The sequence below is a fragment of the Chlorocebus sabaeus genome, chromosome 7 (genome assembly GCF_047675955.1).
Source record: "Chlorocebus sabaeus isolate Y175 chromosome 7, mChlSab1.0.hap1, whole genome shotgun sequence".
Classification (NCBI taxonomy): Eukaryota; Metazoa; Chordata; class Mammalia; order Primates; family Cercopithecidae; genus Chlorocebus; species Chlorocebus sabaeus.
This window is the reverse complement of record NC_132910.1, coordinates 97,339,242-97,348,401: the sequence shown is the minus strand read 5'-3', so window position 1 is coordinate 97,348,401 and position 9,160 is coordinate 97,339,242. Positions and strand designations below refer to the sequence as shown.

The window sequence follows — 9,160 nt, the reverse complement described above, 5'->3', positions numbered from 1 at the left end:
TGAACTCACGGTTCCACCCCTCACATATGTTCCTTTCCCTGTTTTTGCTCATAACAGTAAATGACAACTTCTTTCTCTCAGTTTCTTGAGTCCAAGATCTTGAGTCATCCTTGACTCCCTCTCTCTGTTTTCTTCTTTTTGTTGTGGACATTTTTAAACACAGATGAAAGTAGAGTGAACTTTGACTGCACTTTTGATTTTTGCTTACACTCCACATCTGATCCATCAACAAGTCCTACTTGTTCTACTTTCAAAGAAAACACCGACTACTTCCCAGCAGCACTCATCATTATGACTCTCTTGGAGCCACCACTGCTTCTTATCTGAACTACTGTGAGAGACTCCTAACTGTTCTACTGACTTCTGCCCATGCTTCTATGTTTTCTTTTATTTTTCATTTCTTTACACAGAGGATGACTGTTCTTAGGCTGTGAAGACCAAGGGAAAGTGTGAACGCAATCCCTCACTACACAAATTACGCAGTCAAGTTTCCCACATATGGGCAAATCACGGGGGTCAGCACATCCAGAGTGCAATGGATAAACCTGGCCCTTGGAAAACCACCTTCGTGAACATGGTATCTCCCCTGCCAGATAAGTATGCTTCTGCGTTTTCAATGGAGCAATTGGAATTTTCTTGCAAGATTATACCACAGCTCTACTCAAAGCCCTCTTCTCACCTTCCTCAGAGTGGAACTTGAAAGTTCTTATTAGAGCTGCACCCTCCACTGCCTTGTCACTGCCACATGTCTTACCGCTTCCTTCTCATGACTTCCTCCCCCAGCCTGGCCTCCTTTGTGCTCTAACTCACTAATCATGTCTAGCTTCAGGATCTTTGCACTTCACGTTTCCTCTGCCTGGAATGCCATTCTTCACATCTCTGCTCAAACATAACCTTGTCAACAAGTCCTTCCCTGACCACTTTACAGATTAACATCTTCCTTTCTGCCCGGTCACTTATATCTCTATTTTAAAATGTTTTTTCTTCATTTAACTTATCTTCTTTTAACAATATTTATTTGTTTGCTTGCTTGTGTTTTGAGAGAGGGTCTCACTCTGTCACCCAGGCTGAAGTGTAGTGGCATGATCTCAGTTCACTGCAACCTCCGCCTCCCTGGTTCAAGCGATTCTCCCACCTTAGCACCCCCAGTAGCTGGGACAACAGACGCATGCCACCACACCTGGATAATTTTTGTGTTTTTTGTGGAGATGGGGTTTTGCCATGTTGCCCAGGCTGGTCTTGAATTCTGGTGCTAAAGCAATCCTCCCACCTGGGGCTCCCAAAGTGCTGGGATTACAGGCAGGAGCCACTGCGCCTGGCTATTTGTTGTTTTATATTTCTCCGCAACTAGAACGTAAGCTCCATGAAAGTAAGAACTTCATCTGTTTTGTTCATTGTTTCCCCCCACACCCCAGTGTTTTGAATAGTGCTTGGTGTATAATAGGAATTTAATGAATATTTGCCAAACAAATCTTTTTTCTTTCTCTATTCTTCCAACTGTTGCATCGTTAGCCAAAAGAATCTCTTTCTTCTCTCTCTCTCTCTCTCATTCTGGTTCCATCTATTCTTCCTTGTTTCTCTCTCTTTCATTACTTCTGTTAGCATCTCTGAGTCCCAAAGGAAGTAATGTAATCTGGGGCTGAAAATAAACACCTTCAGAGCCCAAGTGGGCCAGGCATGTGTTAAGTAGCAGGGTGCAAAGCCACGGGGGGTGGCGGAGTGTGTCGTCTCACTCCAAGCTATTCACATTTTTTAAAGTTAAACAATCCAGCTGTCCAGCGAGCTTGAGCCTGCAGGTCATAAGTTTGCTATCCTTGTCCTCATCACAGCCAGGAAGCCCAAGAATGGTGGTAGTGCTATACAGTTCTTATATGGAGGACATTTTCTTAAATTTTAAAATTAAATTTGACAAACTACAAATGCACGGTAGCCTGCTTCACAATTTCCTCAAGTTTGTCTTCAGTGCTTCATCCATATTAAATTAAACCTACTTTCTTCAAGTTCTAGCATTTGAGGTGTTTTCTTGAATATTTCACTCTTTGTGTTATGACTAACATAAAATTGTCTACTAATTTTCATAGTGAGTTTTATATCTTAGTATTTAGTACACAGTATTTTATAGATCCTTTATAAGGCTTCGGGTCCCCAATGCAACCATCTAGTGACGAAGCAAATGGGATTAAATGAACTGTGATCAGCGTTTATTTTTCCTAAACAAGGCAGACCAAAATATGTGTGCAGCTTTTGAAAAGATAGGCCTCAAGGAAAAAACAAATCATGTCTAAAAATCCTCTGCTTAAAGCTCCTTTATTTCAAAACTGTGCTTGTTTCTATGTTTCCTGAGAAGAATAGAGAAACAATTGCCCCTCAGTGGTCCCCAACAGGTAAGCTGTGTTGGATGTTTACACAGGGCTACAATTTCCATCCTAATTAAGTACTAAAGTGAATCAGAACTCACCCCATGACCCTACCTTTTTATTTGTTCTCCCCTCCAAATCATTATCCAGTTATGCAAAGGAGACATGAGCCACTCTCTGTGGTCCTTTCAAAGGCTGAGTCCTCTAAGGCAGGGGCCCCCCAACCCCTGGGCATGTACCAGTACCCATCCATGGCCTGTTAGGAACTGGGCCAACAGCAGAAGGCACATTGCCACGCGAGCTCCGCCTCCTGTCAGATCAGCGGCGGCGTTAGATTCTCGTTGGAGCATGAACTCTGTTGTGAACTGCACATGCGAGGGATCTAGGTTGCATGCTTCCTGTGAGAATCTAGCGCTTGATGATCTGAATGGAACAGTTTCACCCCCAAACTATCCCATCTCCCTGCCCATGGAAACATTGTCTTCCATGAAACCGGTTCCTGGTGCCAAAAAGGTTGGGGACCGCCACTCTAAAGGCCCTGGACCATTCCGACAAGGGAACACTCTCATCATCAGGCCAAAGAAAGAGGCAGTGTGAGTCCTATCTGCTTACCCTCCTACCTGCTTACTCTCATATCTACTTACTCTTCAGGATTGCATTTAATAGGGAATAAAGGTCAGAGCTCCTCTTGCCCAGTAATCTCTGTTTCACTGAAATTTTAAGAAACCGTGTATACTCTACCCTGTTTAATAATACTTGCCTGACCCCAAACAGCTGTGTTTGCATTCGGCCTCTGATTTTCAACAGTTTTCATTGGAAGATGAGTTCTAAGCAGCTAGTTAATGAACGTACTTTTGAAACATAATTTAAACATAAATGAAAATACCACTTCTTCTCAAGATCAAATTCAGCAATAGAATTTTCTGGTCAGACTGGGTCACTACATATGAAAGGGAGGGGAATTGAGCACATGTTTAGATGTTACCAGCCTTGGCAGCCCTCCAAGATAATGAAGACTTCCATAATAGGTGGATATTTTCCCTCAATGGCATGATTTAATGTTGGAGACAAAGACGTTTTACAGAATTAACCAGATAATACTCAGACTGGGTCATAGAGAGAATTTTATAAGCAAGTCACTCCAAAATGGACCCTGAAAAATAGAATTTATTTGCTAAGTTCTGAATAAGGAAATTGGCCCATTTGTGAAATATTAATATATCAAAAACAAAACTCAGTTGATATTGGCTCTGGCCCCTGAGCTCAGCTGTAAGACTTTCTACATCTGAGCAGAGTTCTAATATGCAAACAGAAAAGTCAAACTATCAGGCTAAAAGGAAATTGTATCTTCTCAGAGGTCAAATTTGCTGAAACTTTTGAATAAGGTACAGAAGGGCAAGAGGACCAAAGACCCTGATGAAATCAGAACTGTGTCCCCTGAAGCCAGTGACTGAGTGGGAAAATAATTTCATATCCTCATGGCCAGATTTTAAGTGCAGAAAGCAATATAGTGTGGCAAAAATATGGGACATAAATTTAATAAAATGAGTTTTATGAGATGGGGCACTGCAGAGCTTCCCTAATTAAACTTTATCCTCACGTTAGGGCAATTTTCTTGTTTTTGAGAGCAGTCTATCCTTTATTTCTTAACTTCATGTCACTCTTTTTATTGGTAAAGCAATTATTTTTGCTAAAACCAGTGGACAGAGCTCATAAAGTGACCTTGTTTGCCCACGTTCTGCATTGCTGAGAGATATAAAGAATAAATACACACTTTTGGAAGAGAAATGAATCACTCAACTATTCCTCATCATAGTAGCCTGTGCCCATCATATAACTTTAAACTAGGTTATCTGCATGAAGATTGGGAAAATACCCTTTTTTAAATGTAGGAAAATAGTGTTTGCTTTTGGAGACATTATATCAAGTAGGTTTTAGATGAAAACAGTAACTTACTGGCCAGAGGCAGTGGCTCATGCCTGTAATCCCAACACTTTGGGAGGCCGAGGCGGGTGGATCACCTGAGGTCAGGAGTTTGAGACCAGCCTGGCCAACATGGTGAAACCCATCTTTACTAAAAATACAAAAATTAGCTGGGCATGGTGGGTGGTGCATGCCTGTAGTCCCAGCTACTCAGGAGGCTGAGGCAGGAGAATTGCTTGAACCCGGGAGACAGAGGCTGCAGTGAGCCGAGATCACACCACTGCACTCCAGCCTGGGTGACAGAGCGAGACTCCATCTCAAAAAAAGTTAAAAAAGAAAAAAAGTAACTCATAGGAGCAAAGGAAGACTTCCTCAGAGGTCCTTAAATATATTCTCTTATGTCAGAAAACTACCTAAATTGGTCACAACTGCTAAAACTATTTCATGAAAGCATCTCAAAGTGATTTGCTAAAATTGTTACCTGTAAATATGTCTGCAGGGAAAATAAACTTGTTATACAAGTCACTACAAACTTCTACTATAAAAAAAGTATATCAAGTTGCATCATCCAATTACCCTTTCGCTACTGAAAAGTCAACCAGTTATATAATGAGCATTATATACCAGATAAAGTACTACTGCCAAATAGTCCTTTCATAATTTAAGGCAAAACCCACACAAAAAGATCTTAGTTACAAATATTTATTCACAAATTACTTGCTTTATTAAATAGATTTAACTTTTGACTAAATAGATGGGTAGAGAGAGAGACAGAGAGACAGAGAGAGAGATACTTAGGAGGAAGTTAAGAATAATGAGCTGTAGTTCCTTCAAAAATAGCTGTGTTGTCATTTCTAAGAGGGGATGGAACAGGTAATACATTAGGTACAGTTTTGCTTTTTTTCAAGGTGAAGACCCTAAACTATGAATGTAGTGATATACCATACCACAGTTTTTCAAGTCAAGATTTCTCAAGACATCATTGTATTCTACCTGCTGAAATGTTATAAAGAAATATCCAGAGGTATGGACAGCAGCTCCAGATTATTTTCTTTGAAAAAACGATGATTCTCATCTGTTATCCACCAGATGCCATGTCGGATACAGTTGTTACAGGGAGACCACAAGAACTTCAAAGCTGCTTGTTCAAGATGGATTCATGAAAGTCTCTATAACATTACCTTGCTTCCATTGATTATTTTTTATGAAAATCCAATCTTTCCATGGATTCTGTCCTCCTGAAGCATGTATGGAGCTATGTAGGAAGACAGTGGGTATAAGGGTAGATATAAAAGTGGGTGGTAGATGGAGAAAAAGAACCTGATGAAATGGAGTTTATTCATAACCACTACAGTTTTTCTCCTAGAAATGAAAAGCTTGGAATACAAATATAAGTCGATTATTTGCTTTGGGCTATGTTAAATAGAACCTAAATAAAATGATGCCAGGTGTTGATTCAATCAGTGTCTTTTAGCATCACAATATAGGCTTTCTTAATTTCCAAAAGCAGAATAGGAAACTTCAAAAAGCAAGCCAGTGTTCAGGAATATTTTACTTCTTATTTTAATAAACCTTTGTTTATGCCTAGAGGTGCCATTAAATTTCCAGGCAGACATTAATATACAGCTCACTAGGGACTGATGTATATGCAGTGATTATTGCTGGGTGTTTCACTTGGGGCTCACTCACTCATATACACAGCTACTGGACAGAAGATTTTTTTTCAAAGTTTTTGCTTCATTTATACCCCAAGATTGTTCTTCTACTTACATGGAGATGAATAGCTGTATATAATGTGGATCTAATAATCACAATAGCAAGCTTTTAAAAATATTTAATGAATCTTTAGAACATCTTTCTCTGGTTACAGTACAGAATAATTTAACTTTTGTTTAATTTGAAGAAGTGACTGAAAATAGGGTGGTTAATACTGAATAGTATGTTTTGCTCTATTCTCGTCACAGCTCAAAGCTTGGCAGAGACTCTAAGGGTAAGGGACTGGGTGGATATGAGAAGATAACCAAGGAGGCACCAATTTCCACCTGTGCAAATAGATGCCAATTATTATGAACTTCAAGAAATCAATCCAAACATTGCTGTGAAACCTGAGCCTGAATGGGTTTGGTATGTTAACTCTAATTATAATAATTAGATTATAAATAATTCATCACGTATCAGTACAATGAGTTAATGGCATTATATTTCTTTGATGGGTGCTCTTGATTTTTTTTTTTTCAGCATTTAAAAAATAAGAATGCTGCCAAGGAGCTGAGAATCATGGCTTTAAATCTTTTTTTAAAGTTTATAACGCAAATCAGAACATAGAAATGCTATTCAATGATTTAAAATGCATTTTTATACTGCTTTCAGGTGCTGGAAGCAAATATCACAGCAGTGTGGTGAAAATCAGAAAGCAATGCTGGCAAAATTGAGCCATTTTTCTCTGCTAAATGGAATGCAGAGAACATTCTTAACTCTAAGAACTGGTGGAACTAAGTGAGTAACTTCTTACTGTAGCTCTCAGGAGCTATTGATGATAGTTCTATTTGGCTGCCTGGCATAGCTTTGGCAACATGGTTATTAAAGTCCTGTTTCACTCACTTTTAAAATACAGATGACAAGATCAATGAGCCAGGTAAAACTTGAGTAATGACTGAGTTTTTTCTAGCATCAAGAGTAATGCAATAAGTTTATTGTAGTTGCCCTAATTATGTATATGTATATGTGTGTAAACACTAAAAATAAGTATTGAATAAAATGCAAAAGAGATACGTGAACTATTTATCTCTTTTGAGGATGTAATTCTGGCCATATCAATTAAGATTACAAGCACACACAGACTTTCCCCTGGCAATCCCATAAAGATAAAATTATCAGCACTTAAGGGTACGTGTGCAAGGATGTTTGCCATAGCTTTGTTCATAGTGACAAAAACGAAACACAGCAAGAATGCTCCTCACTCAGTATATAGATAAGCAAACTATGACTCAGCTAATGCTATGCATCCAATAAACAGAATGTGTTATATCTTTATTAGTTGATTCGGAGGGGTTTTTACACTAAGTGTTCAAGTGACAAAAACAGTTTTCTAATTTATTTTATAGTTGTGGTGAGAAGGGATAGGTAAGAGAGGGAGAGGAGAGGGACAAACAATTTAACAAAATGGTTAAAAAGTATTCTTAATGAAATACATGTAAAATATTACCCCACTTATTCGACATTGTATATCTAAGTATTCACATGTATGTCCAAAGAAATGTATTAAAGGATAGTTACCAACAATAGTGGTTATCTTGGGTGATTTTTAGTTTCTTACTTATATATATTTTTTGTTTGGGTTGATTACTTTACAATAGCATATTTTATTTGTATAATGAGATTTTAAAAATTAAAGAATCAATAAAACAATGTTTTAATGTTATAAACATTTAAGAAAAAACTTTACAAATCTGTAAAATACAGAATATATAAACAAATTTATGAAAGGTCAAAAAGTAAGCTATGTTTTCAAATATAAGGCTTAATATATACTCCAGCTGAGTTAGGAAAATTTTTTTAAGTTTGGCAGTTTTAAAAAATTACGGAAAGCATTTGACATGCTGATATATAACGGCCCAAGTACAAAAAAAGTGGACAATTTGCAAACCCTAATCCTGTTCAAGGGCCCTTAAACCCACCTAGAATATCTATCCCAATTGGACATTCAGGCTTTGATAGAACAAGTCAGAAAGTGCAGCAGAACCCGTTCTTCCTGGGGCAGGAATTGACATCTCCTGCTTCTTCCAAGGACTCAAAGCATGCAATCCCAAGATTTCCAACATGTCCAATAAAGAATAGATTAGGATACAACTAATTCTTCATTTTGGCCATCTAAACATCTGTATGTATCACAACACAGTAGATTTGCCTCAGTTTTGAATATGGGGAAATTAATATCTTGGTTGCCATCTATAGAAATACCAATAATATCTACCATTTGCTGATCATTGAGGATGTATGAGGTATGAGGTAAGTGCTTTCTATGCATCACCTAATTTAATGTTTCAACAATAGGTAGGTAATATTATCTTCGCATGGCTGGTGCCCTCATTTCATTCAGATTTCAAATGGTGGCACCTCAAAGAGGCCTTCCGCAGTCACCCAGTCTAAACTGGAATACCTTACCCCAGGGTACTACCAGATGCCTGGTAGTCCTATACTAGAGCCTCAGAATCTGTCTAGAACTTCTGAGGCACTCAGTAAATAATTTGTTGAATAAAAGAATTATTTTTACTTCTCAACTAACATAAGGTCATTGAGATGTTTGACTTGGCTGGGTTAAGGGATACCCAGATTGCTGGTAAACAAGATTTTCTGGATATACCTGTGAGGATGTTTCTGGAAGAGATTAGCATTTGAAGCCATAGACTGAATGAAGAAGAGTCAAGGTGGCAAGCATCATCCAAGCAGTGAAGGGTCTGAATAGAATAAAAAGGTAGAGGAAAAGGGAATTCACCCTCTTTTCTTGAGAAGACATCCATCTTCTCCTATCCTCGGACATGATTCTCAGGCCTTCAGACTCAGACTGGATTAAATTACACCACCAGCTTTCCTGGTTTTCCAGCTTGCAGATAGCCAAATGTGGGACTTTTCAGCCTCCCTAATCACATAAGCCAATTCTCATAATAAATCCCCTCTCATGCACCTATATGTTTCCAACTCGTTCCGTTTCTCTCAGAACTCTTACTAATAGAGTCATGAGCCTCGGTTTCCTCATCTGTTTCATTTACTATTTCATTTATTCATTCAACAAATATTCATTAAGTACCAACTATATTTCAGGCCTGTTCTAGGCCTTCAGAATGTGCCAGTGAAGAAAGAGACAAAGTGCTTGTGTCCTC

The 9,160-nt window shown here is 38.5% G+C and overlaps 1 non-coding gene across 1 annotated transcript; it reads right to left on the bottom strand.

Annotated features, from left to right (window-relative positions):
- Window positions 1-438: 438 nt before the first annotated feature.
- On the bottom strand, window positions 439-601 carry LOC119624059 (U1 spliceosomal RNA). The gene has a single exon (XR_005240148.1). It is a non-coding gene; the product is annotated as a U1 spliceosomal RNA (small nuclear RNA).
- Between the last annotated feature and the right edge of the window lie 8,559 nt (window positions 602-9,160).